Source organism: Pelobates fuscus, chromosome 2 (genome assembly GCF_036172605.1).
Source record: "Pelobates fuscus isolate aPelFus1 chromosome 2, aPelFus1.pri, whole genome shotgun sequence".
In the NCBI taxonomy this organism is placed as follows: domain Eukaryota; kingdom Metazoa; phylum Chordata; class Amphibia; order Anura; family Pelobatidae; genus Pelobates; species Pelobates fuscus.
The window spans coordinates 388,308,112-388,323,410 of record NC_086318.1 but is presented as its reverse complement, the minus strand read 5'-3'; positions in this window follow the sequence as shown (position 1 = coordinate 388,323,410).

Sequence of the window (15,299 nt, the reverse complement as noted above, 5' to 3'; positions counted from 1 at the left end):
AGACCAACTGCAACTCATACAAATTTACACATAAAAAAATAAATAAAAAAATAAGGAACTGTAAGAACAAATTAACTATTAAAGTCACAAAAAATGCGTGCAACTATTCTAAACCAAAAAATAAATAAAGTGTAACTCCGGCAGTTGTTCAAAGTGAACCTATCATAACTTGTCTATTGATGCACTTGCACCATGCTTACTGTGGACGTTCCTTAGAGTCCCCAAATGGTGATATACAATGGAACAAACCCAGAACCGCGGGAATAGCAGGAATTTGAACGGTCCCACTGAGCCTGGGAAGGGTGGAATAGGAAACATGTAACACCTCTATTAGTCAATGTATAATTTATCAGACTGGCAAATTATATATTTGCTCTGCTGCACCACATTGTTTTGTGGTGAGGGTGCTGTTAGTGTGCTGTGTGTGTGAGGGTGCTATTTGTGTGGGTGCTGTGTGTGTGAATTTGTTTGGAGTGATGTGGTGGAATCTCGGTAAAAATAAATTTAGTAGGCCGAGATTACCACGTGGCATGTGTACGTGCCTATGCTGACGTATCGATCAGTTGGTTGCACGAGGCAAGATACGATCAGTAGTGTACGGAGCATGTGCAAGAATACAGGATGTAGTATTCCCCTCCTCCATTGTGCTGGACAAGCCATGCGGTCAAGCAGGAAGTTAATTCTTATTTGTATTGATTGGTCAAGAGAATGTGCGGGTGGAGCTTAATATGGGAGGAGTTATGTGCCTATATAAGGAGCCTGCACTATTGTCCGGGGCTCAGAACTTGCTGTATTTTGGTGACATTAGTCCCTCTGAGTCCCGATCGGTGATCCAATAAAGAATCTCTTCCTTCCTGAAGAAACCTGTGTCCATCTCTCTGTGCTTTGCTTCCGTCAGTTTCTCCGGTATCATTTGGTGCATTGGCCGGGAAGCTCATCGTTCAACGGTAGCTGAGAGGCAGAGGCGTGAGACGGTCTATCTTTGCCCATGTTCTCTACGGCTGCACCCCTGAACTTCTGCGTGGACCTCCCTTCGTCTCGGCGCCACTGGTCTGTTATCCAGGAGATCATCGGCCTCTACGTAAGAAGTGCTGGGGTGTCCCCGTCGATGAGTGTGAACTCAGGTTCAGGAACGAGGAGGTAAGACAACTGCTGTTTTAGACGGCAGACCCACTAGGGGTATACCGATTGTGCGGTAGGCCCATAAGTGGTTATTTGTGTATGGAATCTGCCCCCTCTGTCGGAGGGAAGGAGCGAAGGCGCACCGCTCAATCGAACGAATTTGGTTAGTCAGGCGGGGTCCTGTGTAAATAGCCCTAGCCGGACACCGGTGTCTTGTCTAGACTAGCGTTCTAGGGTGTATATTACGTTCGCTAGGTCGGAGGGACCGGGAGACTAAGCGGCGCCTGTGTAAATTCGGTTCGCTAGCTCTCAACCTATCTTGGCTAAGTGGGAAGGCGTGTAAATTTGGAACCCACTAGATTTTTGATAGTAATCGACTAAGAGGCGCCTGTGTGAATTCGGTCCTCTAGCTCGCTATATGTGGTGCTTGGGCAGTGTGGCTAACCAAAACGGGTGTATATAGTTTTAGGTAGTCCATTCAAGTTACTGGCCAATAGTTTAGTTGGGATTGTAAATGTGTTAAAGATTGTTAGTAAAGTGTATATCTTGTTAGATAGCGCGAGCTCAGCCGTCTAGCGAGAGTGTTAATAGTGTGTTGCTGTATCATATTGCACGGTACCATAACCCTGTATATTTACTGACACTGTATATAAGTACTAATCATTGTCGTCTATTGCATGTTTAACACCATAACCACTAATAATTGTATTGTGACCTTAAATTGTGCTTTGACCTATGCTAACCGTACTGTAACCGCTATTTGTAAAAGACGATGTTACTGGGGTGTGTTATAGACGGGTAATTCATATATAGAGAATTATAGCGTGGGTGACTGTATAGTTTCGCCAAAGGGCATAATATTGATTATTTAGTGACTGGTGTAACAGCTGTGTATGCACGGGAATTCCTTGAGTGTTTATTGTGTTATCCTGTACGTTTCACTTGGTAACCGTACCACGTGGTGCTGTTGCCAGAGGAAACGGGTGTGACTGTTGAATAGAACGCGTGCATAGTATTCGTTGTCAACGACGTTCCATTGATAAGTATGGGCGCGTCGGAGTCAACGATTCCGGATCCCTTAGGTTGTATGGTGAAGCATTTTAAAAAGGGATTTAAAACGTGATTTTGGGGTTAAAATGTCTCCTGTACGTTTGGTCACTTTGTGCACTAGGGAGTGGCCTACTTTGGTTGCGGCATGGCCGCCACGTGGTAGTTTGGATCCAACTCTGGTACAGCGTGTACACGTGGCTGTATCAGGTAGGCCTGAACTTTACGGGCAGTTTCCTTATATTGATTGTTGGAGACAGGCCGTAAATGACTCGCCAAAATGGATTCAGACATGCCACGAGGAGCAATGTCGCCTCATGGTGGCTAGGACTTGTTTGTCCACTAGGACTGGTGTTAGGCCCATTCTGGACATGCCCCCTGAGTCCGAGATCCCTTTGCCGCCCCCTTACTTCCCTACAGGAAGAGGTAACGCGAATGCAGGAAGTTCTATACCCCTCCCCACATTGCCCTTATCCACTTCCGCTTCCTCCTCTAGTACAGAATCCACCCCCTCTCGTACTAAATCTCCCCTTCCGGAACCAGAACCAACCCCCATTAGATCTGAATATCCTGATTTGGCGCCACTTCAGACTTCCGGTCAAGCTTCTTCTAGCTCGGCTCGAAGTGTTCTATTTACTAATTTTTCCCAAAACCAAGCTCCCACATCCTCATGCTTTATTACCCCCCGACCGGAACCTCTAACTGACGCCCCTCTACGTAGCCCCATACTAACCCGACAACTGACCGGTACCCAACAATTAAAACATTATCAGATGCCTCTTCGTCTGAATCCCGGGTCAGCCTATATCGATGCCGCAGGTCAAATGGCACATGCTGACCCAGTCTTCGTATATGTCCCGTTCACGACTACCGATCTCTTGAATTGGAAGACCCACAACTCCTCGTATACTGAGAAACCACAAGCTATGACCGATCTGTTCACCTCAATAGTTCAGACACATAACCCGACATGGGCTGATTGCCAGCAGTTATTAATGACTTTGTTTAATAATGAGGAAAGGACAAGGATTAATCAAGCGCCCATTAAAGCGCTAGAGGATAGAGCCCGTGCCTTGAATCAAGCCAATCCGGCAGCATGGGCCGCAACACATTACCCTAACACCGATCCCGACTGGAATGTAAATGGCGCAGATATGGTTCAACTCAGAGCCTATAGAGATGCTATAATTGCTGGCATGAAAGCCGGAGGAAAGAAAGCCATTAATATGTCGAAGACAGTTGAGGTGATTCAGAAAAGTGATGAAGCGCCCAGTGTCTTTTATGACCGATTATTAGAGGCATACCGCTTGTATACCCCCTTTAATCCGGAAGACGCAGATAATTCCCGAATGGTGAACTCCGCCTTTGTCAGCCAAGCTTACGGAGATATTAAGCGCAAGCTACAGAAGTTAGAAGGGTTTGCAGGAATGTCTATCACCCAACTAATGGAGGTAGCAAATAAAGTGTATATGAATAGGGAAACAGAAAGTAAGAAAGAGGAAGAGCGCAAGATGCGTAAAAAGGCTGATATGCTAGCGGTAGCGATCGCAGGCGTAGATAGAGGGGGCCTAGATTGAGTAGGAATCAGTGCGCGTATTGCAAGGAAGAAGGGCATTGGAGGAACGAGTGTCCGCAAAGAGAGCAGTACGAGAGAGACCAACCCAGGGCAGGTTACGGAAACTTTAGAGGCAGAGCGAGAGGTAGAGGAGGCCCCGGAGGGAGTAATGGTAATAGAGGGAGCAATGGGAACAGAGGAAGTGTTAGGGAAGATAGGTATTTTCCAGCAGCGCAAAGGTCCCGCGATAGAGAAGGTAGGGACTTTGTAGGATTGGCTGACACGGTCATGGAGGACTATTGATACCGACCGGGCTCCATCCCCCTTGGTCGAGCGGAGCCTATGGTCGATGTATCAATAGGGGGGAAACGGAGTGCGTTCATGATCGACACTGGTGCTGAACATTCGGTGGTGACTAATCTAGTTGCTCCTCCATCTGGAAGAACTATTACTGTAATAGGAGCAACTGGAAGAAGTGCTGAAAAACCGGTTCTTAAAAGTCGACTCTGTACATTGGGAGGCCACGTAGTAAAACATCAATTCCTTTATATGCCTGAATGTCCAGTCCAATTGCTGGGACGTGATATGCTATCTAAATTACAAGCGCAGATTACGTTCCTACCAAATGGAACAACATCCTTAAAGTTTAATGGACCTTCAGGTATTATGACATTATCCGTACCAAAGGAAGAAGAGTGGCGACTTTATACAGCGTTGACTAGCCAAAACCCTAGGAGTGATGAGTCCTTATTCAACATACCAGGAGTTTGGGCAGAGAACAACCCACCAGGACTGGCCCGCAATATTCCACCTATTAAAATCGAACTAAAACTTGGGGTTTATCCAGTGAGCCTAAGACAATATCACATCCCGCAGAAGGCTAAGAAGAACATCCAATCTTATCTGGATAAGTTCATACGGTATGGTATCCTAAAATTCTGTACTTCCCCCTGGAACACCCCATTGCTGCCTGTTCAAAAGCCCGGTACAGATGAGTATCGACCTGTGCAGGACTTGAGAGCAGTCAATGATGCGGTTGTTAGTATACATCCAGTTGTGCCCAATCCATATAACCTGCTTGCTTTAATTCCGGGCGGGGCTACTTATTTTACAGTCTTAGACCTCAAAGATGCCTTCTTTTGCCTCCGAATTGCCGCAGAAAGTCAATGTATCTTCGCTTTCCAATGGGAAAACGCTGTAACGGGCTCAAAACGCCAAATGACCTGGACAAGACTGCCCCAAGGGTTTAAAAATTCACCTACCCTATTTGGTTCAGCTCTAAGTCAAGATTTATTGGATTTCGAGTCCATCCCAGGAGAGTGTGTATTGTTACAATATGTAGATGACTTGTTGATAGCAGCAGTTACAAAGGAAATATGTCAGCAAGCAACGCACGATCTACTACACATTCTCTGGAAGGCAGGATACAAGGTGTCCAGAAAGAAGGCTCAGTTGTGTTTGCCAACTGTCAAATATCTGGGATTCCATATCTCTGAAGGTCAAAGAATTATGGGGCCAGAGAGAAAAGAAGCTGTGTGCCAAATACCGATACCCAAGAATAGAAGACAAGTGCGAGAATTCTTGGGGGCAGCAGGCTTCTGTAGGATATGGATTCCCAGCTACGCGATACTGGCAAAACCTCTGTATGCAGCTATCAAAGGTACAGAGCACGACCCCTTCTTATGGACTCAAGAACAGCAAACGGCATTTGAAGATGTGAAGAAGGCTTTGATGAGTGCCCCAGCATTAGGTCTACCTGATCACACACGACCATTCTACCTGTATGTACATGAGCAAAGAAGAATGGCTGTGGGAGTATTGACACAGTACTTGGGATCATGGCAAAGACCTGTCGCCTACATGTCTAAGCAATTGGATGCAGTGGCCAGCGGACTTCCACCTTGTCTAAGAGCCGTAGCTGCAGCCGCCCTGCTAGTAGCTGAAGCCGATAAACTCACTCTGGGTCAAGAACTTCATGTACGAGTCCCACATGCAGTACAGACGTTGTTGGATTACAAAGGAAATCATTGGTTTAGTAATAGCCGTATGACCAAGTATCAAGCAATGTTGTGTGAAAACCCAAGAGTGCATTTAGAGACTGTAAACACCTTAAATCCAGCTACCCTTTTGCCACAACCTACTGAAAGTCAACATGATTGTTTGGAAGTAATGGATGAAGTATTTTCAAGTAGACCAGATCTTCGTGATTTTCCCATCCAGAACCCCGATGTTCAATATTACACCGACGGCAGTAGTTATGTGAAAGAAGGGATTCGCTATGCAGGATATGCAGTAACAACGATAGACAAGGTGATAGAAGCTCGGCCACTGGCAAAAGGAACATCAGCACAAAAGGCAGAATTGATAGCACTGACACGAGCGTTACAATTGGCTGAAGGTTTAAGAGTGAACATCTACACGGACTCCAAGTATGCGTTTTTAACCACTCATGCCCACGGAGCTTTGTATAAAGAAAGAGGACTATTGAATTCAGAAGGCAAAGAAATTAAGTATGCAGCTGAAATCCTACAACTATTGGAAGCAGTGTGGGAGCCGAAAGAAGTCGGTATCATACATTGTCGAGCGCATCTGAGAGGAGATGGTGATGTAACCAAAGGAAATCGGATGGCAGATAGTGCAGCTAAGCGTGCCGCTGAATCGGGAAGACAGGAGTATGTGGGGCATATAGCTGCTCTTATACCAACTCCACTGTCTCAATGGACTCCAGTTTATACAGCTCAAGAAGAGGAGTGGTTAAAGACTGAACCTGGAAAGTATTTGGAGAACAAATGGTATCAGTTAGAAGATGGAAGAATAGTCATTCCAGCATCACTAGCGGTAGAAATTGTCCAAAACTATCACAACGGGACACATTCTGGGAGAGACAGCACAGAAGAATCTCTCAGAAAACATTTCTACATACCAAGATTGTCCAACTTGACTCAGGCCATTGTACGAAGATGTGTAACGTGTGCTAAAAATAATGCAAGGCAAGGACCAGTAAAGCCACCAGGAGTCCAGTTTATGGGGGGACTCCCCATGTCCGATTTACAAATTGACTATACAGTGATGCCTAAATCGGGTGGACATCGTTACCTGCTGGTAATTGTGTGCACCTATTCAGGCTGGGTAGAAGCATGTCCTACTCGTACAGAGAAAGCAGGAGAAGTTGTGAGATTCCTGCTACGAGAAATAATACCCCGATATGGACTACCCTGCTCTATAGGATCGGACAATGGTCCAGCTTTCGTTCATCAGTGCCTACAACAACTGACTCATATGCTTGGTATAAAGTGGAGGCTTCATACGACATATAGTTCTGGTAAGGTAGAGAGAATGAATAGAACTATTAAGAATCAGTTGGCTAAAATGTGTCAGGAAACCCAACTTAAGTGGAACGTTCTCTTACCCATAGCTCTATTGCGAATCCGCAGTACACCTACCAGAAGGATGGGCCTCTCTCCTTTTGAAATCATGTATGGGCGACCACCTCCCGTACTTGGTAACTTAAGGGGGGATTTGAGTCAGTTGGGAGAAGGAATTACCCGGCAGCAGGTTGTAGAGTTGGGTAAGACTATGGAGGAGGTACAGAAATGGGTACAAGATAGATTACCTGTGAATATTTATCCCCCAGTTCATAGTTACCACCCAGGAGATCAAGTGTGGATTAAAGAGTGGAATAATGTACCGTTAGGGCCCAAGTGGAGAGGTCCTTATGTTGTTCTTTTGTCTACCCCTACAGCGATAAAAGTAGCCGAAGTGACTCCATGGATACATCACTCCAGGGTTAAACCAGCAGCAGTAGATTCTTGGCAAGCTACAGCAGATCCAGAGAATCCCTGCAAGATCCGGTTAAAACGCACGACTCAGTCGGAGTGACGAGGAACCTTGTGGATTACAAAATTTTATTGTTTCAGAGATTTGGTAAGTGAGTGAGAGGGCCATAATAAAGCCTGTCCGCTCACCAACGTGTAGTGTATAAGCCAGGAAAGTCTCGAAGGGACTCCTGTGAAGACGAGCAGAACTCCATTCCCTGCAGCCCTTACATCCTGGAAGCTGAGGTGCCTTCGCACGGACGAAGACTGAGGATGACGACGAAAGATGTGTTTATGATAATGTTTTTATATGTGTATTTTTATATTCAGGAAGGTAGAGGTACCGACACTCCTAGCTGTGAGGTATGCATTAAGACTACAAGAACAGGTAACCATATTTCCCAGACCCTAATTTGGCATTCGCAATATGAGTGTAAAGGAGATGTATCAAGATGTAGATACTTAAATATAGAGTATAGTGTGTGCCATTTAGGAGTAGGAGAACCTAAGTGCTTCAGTCCAGAGTATCAACCTCGTACAATTTGGTTGACTCTCAGGAATGGAGATCCTCAGGGGACCCTAATTAATAAGACGGTGTTAGAATCCGTACATTCTTCGGGTGTTCTGCTATTTGATGCGTGTAAGGCGATATCAAGTGGTAGAAAGCCGTGGAATGTATGTGGGGATCTTAGATGGGAGAGGACATATGGGTCTAATGATAAATATATTTGTCCCAGTAGTAAAAATAAATATGTGAGTCCTAGATGCCCAAATAGAGATTATAACTTTTGCCCATATTGGTCTTGTGTGGGGTGGGCAACTTGGGGACAGACAGTAGACAAGGATATGATTGTGACTAAGTTGCCTACCAGCCCATATTGTAAGTCTATGGAATGCAATCCAGTCCATATACTTATAAATAACCCCGACAAGTTCTTAGATAAATATGGTAATTTATTTGGGTTTCAAATATATGGGACGGGTTTAGATCCTGGGACAATATTGTTTATAGGGATAGAGACTGATACGGTAACCTCCCAAACTCATCAAGTATATCATTCCTTCTATGAAGAGATGAGCATAGATAATAAGATCCCCCATAATGCTAAAAACCTGTTTATTGATTTAGCTGAAAGTATTGCCGGTAGTCTTAATGTTACCAACTGCTATGTGTGTGGAGGTACTAACATGGGAGAACAATGGCCTTGGGAAGCAAAGGAGGTAATGTCCGGTTCTGAGGCAGTTGACCAATTAATATCTACACAAGCCGATTATCATATGAGTGTTAGAGGAAAATCTGAGTGGAGATTAAAGACCTCCATCATAGGTTATGTTTGCATAGCAAGGAAAGGAATGATGTATAATACTTCTGTAGGAGAATTAACTTGTCTAGGGCAAAAAGCTTATGATGATGATACGAAGAATACAACTTGGTGGTCGGCTTCAAATGTCTCAGAACCATCTAACCCGTTTGCTAGATACGCCAATTTAAAGGATGTGTGGTTTGATCTATCCATCACATCTACCTGGAGAGCCCCAGCAAATTTGTACTGGATCTGTGGTAAGAAAGCCTATTCGGAGCTGCCACAGGACTGGGAAGGGGCATGTGTGTTGGGTATGCTCAAACCATCCTTCTTCTTGTTACCTATTGAAACAGGTGAGACTTTAGGTGTTAAAGTGTATGATGTGAATCATAGGAAGAAAAGGGGACCCATAGAGATAGGTACCTGGGAAGATAATGAATGGCCTCCCCAGCGTATTATAGATTATTATGGGCCAGCCACGTGGGCAGAAGATGGTACCTTTGGTTATAGAACCCCTATTTATATGCTCAACCGTATTATACGATTACAGGCGGTGGTTGAGATCATTACTAACGAGACATCACAAGCGCTCAATCTTCTAGCGAAGCATAATACCAGGATGAGGACAGCAGTATACCAAAATAGATTAGCCTTGGATTACCTTTTGGCAGTAGAGGGAGGTGTATGTGGGAAGTTTAACCTGAGCAATTGCTGTCTTCAAATAGATGACGAAGGGCAAGCAATAGCTGAGCTTACTAGCCATATGGTTAAACTAGCGCATGTGCCTACTCAGGTATGGAAAGGGTATAATCCAAGCAGTTGGTTTGGTAGCTGGTATGAGTGGTTTGGAGGGCTTAAGGCAGTGGTAGGTGGAGTCCTACTGATTTTAATGTTGTGTCTACTCCTGCCGTGTCTTATACCCTTAGTAGTTAGGTCTGTGCAAAGCCTGATAGAAAATATAGCAGAGAGGAAGGCTGCTGCACAGATAATGGCAATTTATAAATATAAGGCTCTAGATCAGGGAGAACCAATGCAGGAAGATGAGTGTTGAAAATTCACATCATAAGATAAGTCTGGTCTGGTTCAAGGTAACTTGCGGTGTATGCAAACTAAGGTTAAGTGATGCCTCAAGTAATTGTGAAATATCAAGAGGCATCAAAGGGGGGAATGTGGTGGAATCTCGGTAAAAATAAATTTAGTAGGCCGAGATTACCACGTGGCATGTGTACGTGCATATGCTGACGTATTGATCAGTTGGTTGCACAAGGCAAGATACGATCAGTAGTGTACGGAGCATGTGCAAGAATACAGGATGTAGTATTCCCCTCCTCCATTGTGCTGGACAAGCCATGCGGTCAAGCAGGAAGTTAATTCTTATTTGTATTGATTGGTCAAGAGAATGTGCGGGTGGAGCTTAATATGGGAGGAGTTATGTGCCTATATAAGGAGCCTGCACTATTGTCCGGGGCTCAGAACTTGCTGTATTTTGGTGACATTAGTCCCTCTGAGTCCCGATCGGTGATCCAATAAAGAATCTCTTCCTTCCTGAAGAAACCTGTGTCCATCTCTCTGTGCTTTGCTTCCGTCAGTTTCTCCGGTATCAGTGATTGTGTGTGGGGGTGGGGGGGACAGATTAGGAAAGGTAAGAAGGATCCCCGCTCCTCTCTTACCTTTTGCCTGGGAGGGGGATCCTTGCCATTGCTGATCCCTGGTGGTCTTAGTGGTGAGAGTGAACTCTAGCCTACAGGGCTAGAGTTCACTCTTGCGAGATCTGAGCAATGCCGCCGCAACACTCCGACCTCGCGAGAGGAACCCGGCGGAGCTGCTGGCTAGAGTTCCCCGGGTCCTCTCCTGCCTCTGTTACGGTGAGGGAGATCTTTGATCTCCCCATCGGCCCATGGAGGCACACAGCAGGGCCGGCGCTCGTATAGCGCCGGCTCTGCATGGACCGACAGGGGAGATCCCTCCTCGATCCATGTGCGGGCCCACGGGGATTAGGGTGTGCCCAGCGCACGCCTATGAGTGTTCTGTACAATGGCATGAGCACTTCCCTCTTTCTATTGCTAATACCTCTCCCTATACAACCAAGCTCTCTGCTAGCATTTCCTGCTGCTCTATTACATTGTCTGCCTACCTTTAAATTATCAGAAATAATCACCCCTAAAACACTTTCCTCAGATGTTGAGGTTAGGACTCTATCAAATATTATGTACTCTGCCCTTGGGTTTTTACATCCAAGATGCATTATCTTGCATTTATCCACATTAAATGTCAGTTGTCACAACTCTGACCATTTTTCTAGTTTACCTAAATCATTAGCCATTTGGCTTATCCCTCCTGGAACATCAACCCATATTACATATCTTAGTATCATCAGCAAAAATACATACCTTACCATCAAGACCTTTTGCAATATCACTAATAAAAATATTAAAGAGAATGGGTGCAAGTACAGATCCCTGAGGTACCCCACTGGTGACAAGCCCAAGCTTTGAATATACTCCATTGACTACAACCCTCTGTTCCCTGCCATTTAGCCACTGCCTAACCCATTCAACAATATTGGAATCCAAACTTAAAGATTGCAGTTTATTGATAAGCCTTCTATGTGCAACAGTGTTGAAAAGAAGGTTCTGTCATCAGGGTGTTATATTGATCAAAAACAATCAATATTTCTGAATCTGCCAGTAGATATGCACCCATTAAGATTATTGATTTTATAGTAATGTGACTTTCGCAAAAAGCATTGAAACTAGAAAAAAACAATAAAGAAGAAAATAAGTCAATATAAATGAACATGTTAAATCGTTTTACAATGCGCCCTGTTTTACAAGCAACAATGACATCCACTCACTAGACTCTACTATTGCTGACCTTTGAACTTTGGGCCAGGTCACATGGTACATTGGGATTTTAGGCAAGACTGGAATTTTCCACTAGGTTTTTCCCTTTGACAGGAAATCAATATAAAGATTTTGGCAAGTGAAACCACACTCCATTTATATCCAGGAATAGTGATGTCGCGAACATGAAATTTTCCGTTCGCGAACAGCGAACGCGAACTTCCGCAAATGTTCGCGAACGGGCGAACCGCCATAGACTTCAAAAGGCAGGCAAATTTTAAAACCCACAGGGACTCTTTCTGGCCACAATAGTGATGGAAAAGTTGTTTCAAGGGGACTAACACCTGGACTGTGGCATGCCGGAGGGGGATCCATGGCAAAACTCCCATGGAAAATTACATAGTTGATGCAGAGTCTGGTTTTAATCCATAACAAGGGGGGGGGGACCTAATGTCCTCCCCCCTGGCCCCCACCCCTGATCAGTGGGTGGGGGCCCTAAATCCCTAAATACTAATGGGGGGGGACCTAATGTCCTCCCCAATGGCCCCCACCCCTGAGCGGTGGGTGGGGTCCCTACAGTAAAATAAGGGAGGGGACCTAATGTCCTCCCCCCTGGCCCCCACCCCTGAGTGGTGGGTGGGGGCCCTAAATACTAATAAGGGGGGGGGGACCTAATGTCCTCCCCCCTGGCCCCCACCCCTGAGTGGCGGGTGGGGGCCCTAAATACCAATGGGGGGACCCACTCAATCAGAGTGCTGTGACAGGTAAATGTAGAGACTTACCTGTTAGTCTCTTCATTTACCTGTCAGAGCACTCTGATTGGATGGCTTAAACCCACCAATCAGAGTGCTCTGAGCCTAATTGCAGGGTGGGGCAAGGCTTTATAAGCCTTCCCCCGCCCTGCAGAGCTCAGTCTGCGCGGAGTCCTCCATGGGTGAAGATGGATTGTTTTGTTTTTTTTTTAGTTTTTTTTTTAATTGCGTCGGCTATTATGGTTTTTTATTTTGCCTTTTTTGGGGCTGAAAAAGAAGATTTTAGAAGAAAGAAAACATCCAATGGTAAGTTTTTTTTCTTTTTCTTTACAGGTTCTTAGTTAAAGGTCCCCCCCTCATTATTTTTAGCGTGAGGGGGGTAGGTAGGGGCATACTTTTTTTGGGGGGGGAGGGGGTGACTAGGGGTTTGGGGACCTCTAGTTACCTGGGGGGGCATTTTTTTTAGGGCCCCCACCTGCCGCTCAGGGGTGGGGGCCGGGGGGAGGACAATAGGTCCCCCCATTGGTATTTAGGGCCCCCACCCGCTGCTCAGGGGTGGGGGCCAGGGGGGAGGACATTAGGTCCCCCTTCTTATTAGTATTTAGGGCCCCCACCCACTGCTCAGGGGTGGGGGCCAGGGGGGAGGACATTAGGTCCCCCCCCATTTGTATTTAGGGCCCCCACCCATCGCTCAGGGGTGGGAGCCAGGGGGGAGGACATTAGGTGTCCCCCCCCCTTATTCTTGTTAAGGGCCCCCACCCACCGCTCAGGGGTGGGGGCCAGGGGGGAGGACATTAGGACCTCCCCCCTTTTTTTACTTTAGGGCCCCCACCCGCTCAGGGAGGGGGGACCCTTTTTCTTTTTTTTTTTTTAACAGTGAGCAGCCACAGGCCCCTACTCGTGGTATTGCGAGTAGGGGCACAATTTACGTATTAGTAAATTTGGCTGAAAGACCAATTTAGGTCTTTCAGCCTTTTGGTAGATAACTGCCTAATACCGTGGGAATTAGGGAGTTATCTACCAAGCGGCTGCAACAAAAGTCCCGAAAAGTCCGGAAATCCGGGAGGGATAATGTATAATAAACACAGGTTACTGGTTGTGGGGGGATAATGTATAATAAAGATTACTGGCTACGGGGGAGATAATGTATAATAAGCACAGGTTACTGGCTATGGGGGGATAATGTATAATAAACACAGGTTACTGGTTGTGGGGAGATAATGTATAATAAACACAGGTTACTGGCTAGGGGGAATAATGTATAATAAACACAGGTTACTGGCTATGGGAGGGATAATGTATAATAAACACAGGTTACTGGCTATGGGAGGGATAATGTATAATAACCACAGGCTACTGGCTATGGGGGATAATGTATAATAAACACAGGTTACTGGCTATGGGAGGGATAATGTATAATAAACACAGGTTACTGGCAATGGAGGATAATGTATAATAAACACACACAAAAAATAAAAAATAATACCAAAAAAAAAAAAAAATGAATGCAGCTTCAGAATTAATCTAAATTGTATGCTGTCTAGGAAGTGGGAGGGTCTGGGAGGGAGAGTCTGCGGCTGATTGGCTGGAATTTGTCTGCTGACTGTGAGGTACAGGGTCAAAGTTTACTCAATGATGACGAATAGGGGGCGGACCGAACATCGCATATGTTCGCCGTCCGTGGCGAATGCGAACACGCCAGGAACTATTCACCAGCGAACCGTTCGGGACATCACTATCCAGGAACAAAAGGGCATACCATGCAAATGAGGATTAGAAAAGTAACATTGAGGAACATTTGCCAAAGTGTTGCAGACAATGTTCTGTCTAATTTTAGGCAATTTCTAGTGTTCTGTCTAATTTTAAAAAAAAAAAAATGTATCTGTTGCTTTATTTGCTCTGTGTCATTTTTTTACCACATGCGTAGGAAAGTGGCAGAATTTTCCTGCCACTATAAATTTGGTAGTGTTCTGAAATGGAAATGTATGAAAAACTGGAGAAATTTACTATAAAGAAAAATTTCATTTTTGGGATCACTTTAAAATGGCTCTGTCACTTTCTGGAGTTTTTCCATAAGTTGCAAAGGCTCCCGATGGTGACTTTGCTGCTTGTTGTCTGGTGGCGGTGGGGTGCAGGGGAAGGTAAGTTATACTCACCTAAAGCTTTCGCTCGCGGCTGTCGCCATCTGCATATGTTGAATCCGCTTCTTCTGCATGGAGCCTACATTAGTGCCGTATTCACGTGCATGTGCGAGGCTACAACAGTGAGGTCTATGGAGGATCCTGCAAGACCGTGGGAGCCTTCATAGATATTGTCTTGCAATGAGCGAAAAAACACAAGGCATAGTAGTCCCTACTTTGCTTTATGTATTTCATGAGAAAAGAGTAACAGTTTAGGAGTGAGGACAGGAAGAGGAACATATTGAAGCAAAGTAAGTATAGGGTGACGGAGCCTCTTTAATAAATACAATAAAAACAATGGCGGAATTTAAACAATTTCTCAGAAAACTTCAATATCCCCATTGTTTTTGTTTCTAACTCTTTCCTGTAACTATATTCAATGGCAGAAAAAGGCAACATTTATACCAATGACCGAGGCGCTCCATTCCCTGACAGAAATAAATAGAGCGTGATACCGGAGAAACTGACGGAAGCCAAGCACAGAGAGATGGACACAGGTTTCTTCAGGAAGAAAGAGATTCTTTATTCGATTCACCGATCAGGACTCAGAGGGACTAATGTCACCAAAATACAACAAGATCTGAGCCCCGGACAATAGTGTAGGCTCCTTATATAGGCATGTAACTCCCCCCATAATTAGCTCCACCCACACATACTCTTACCCAATCAATCAAACAAGAA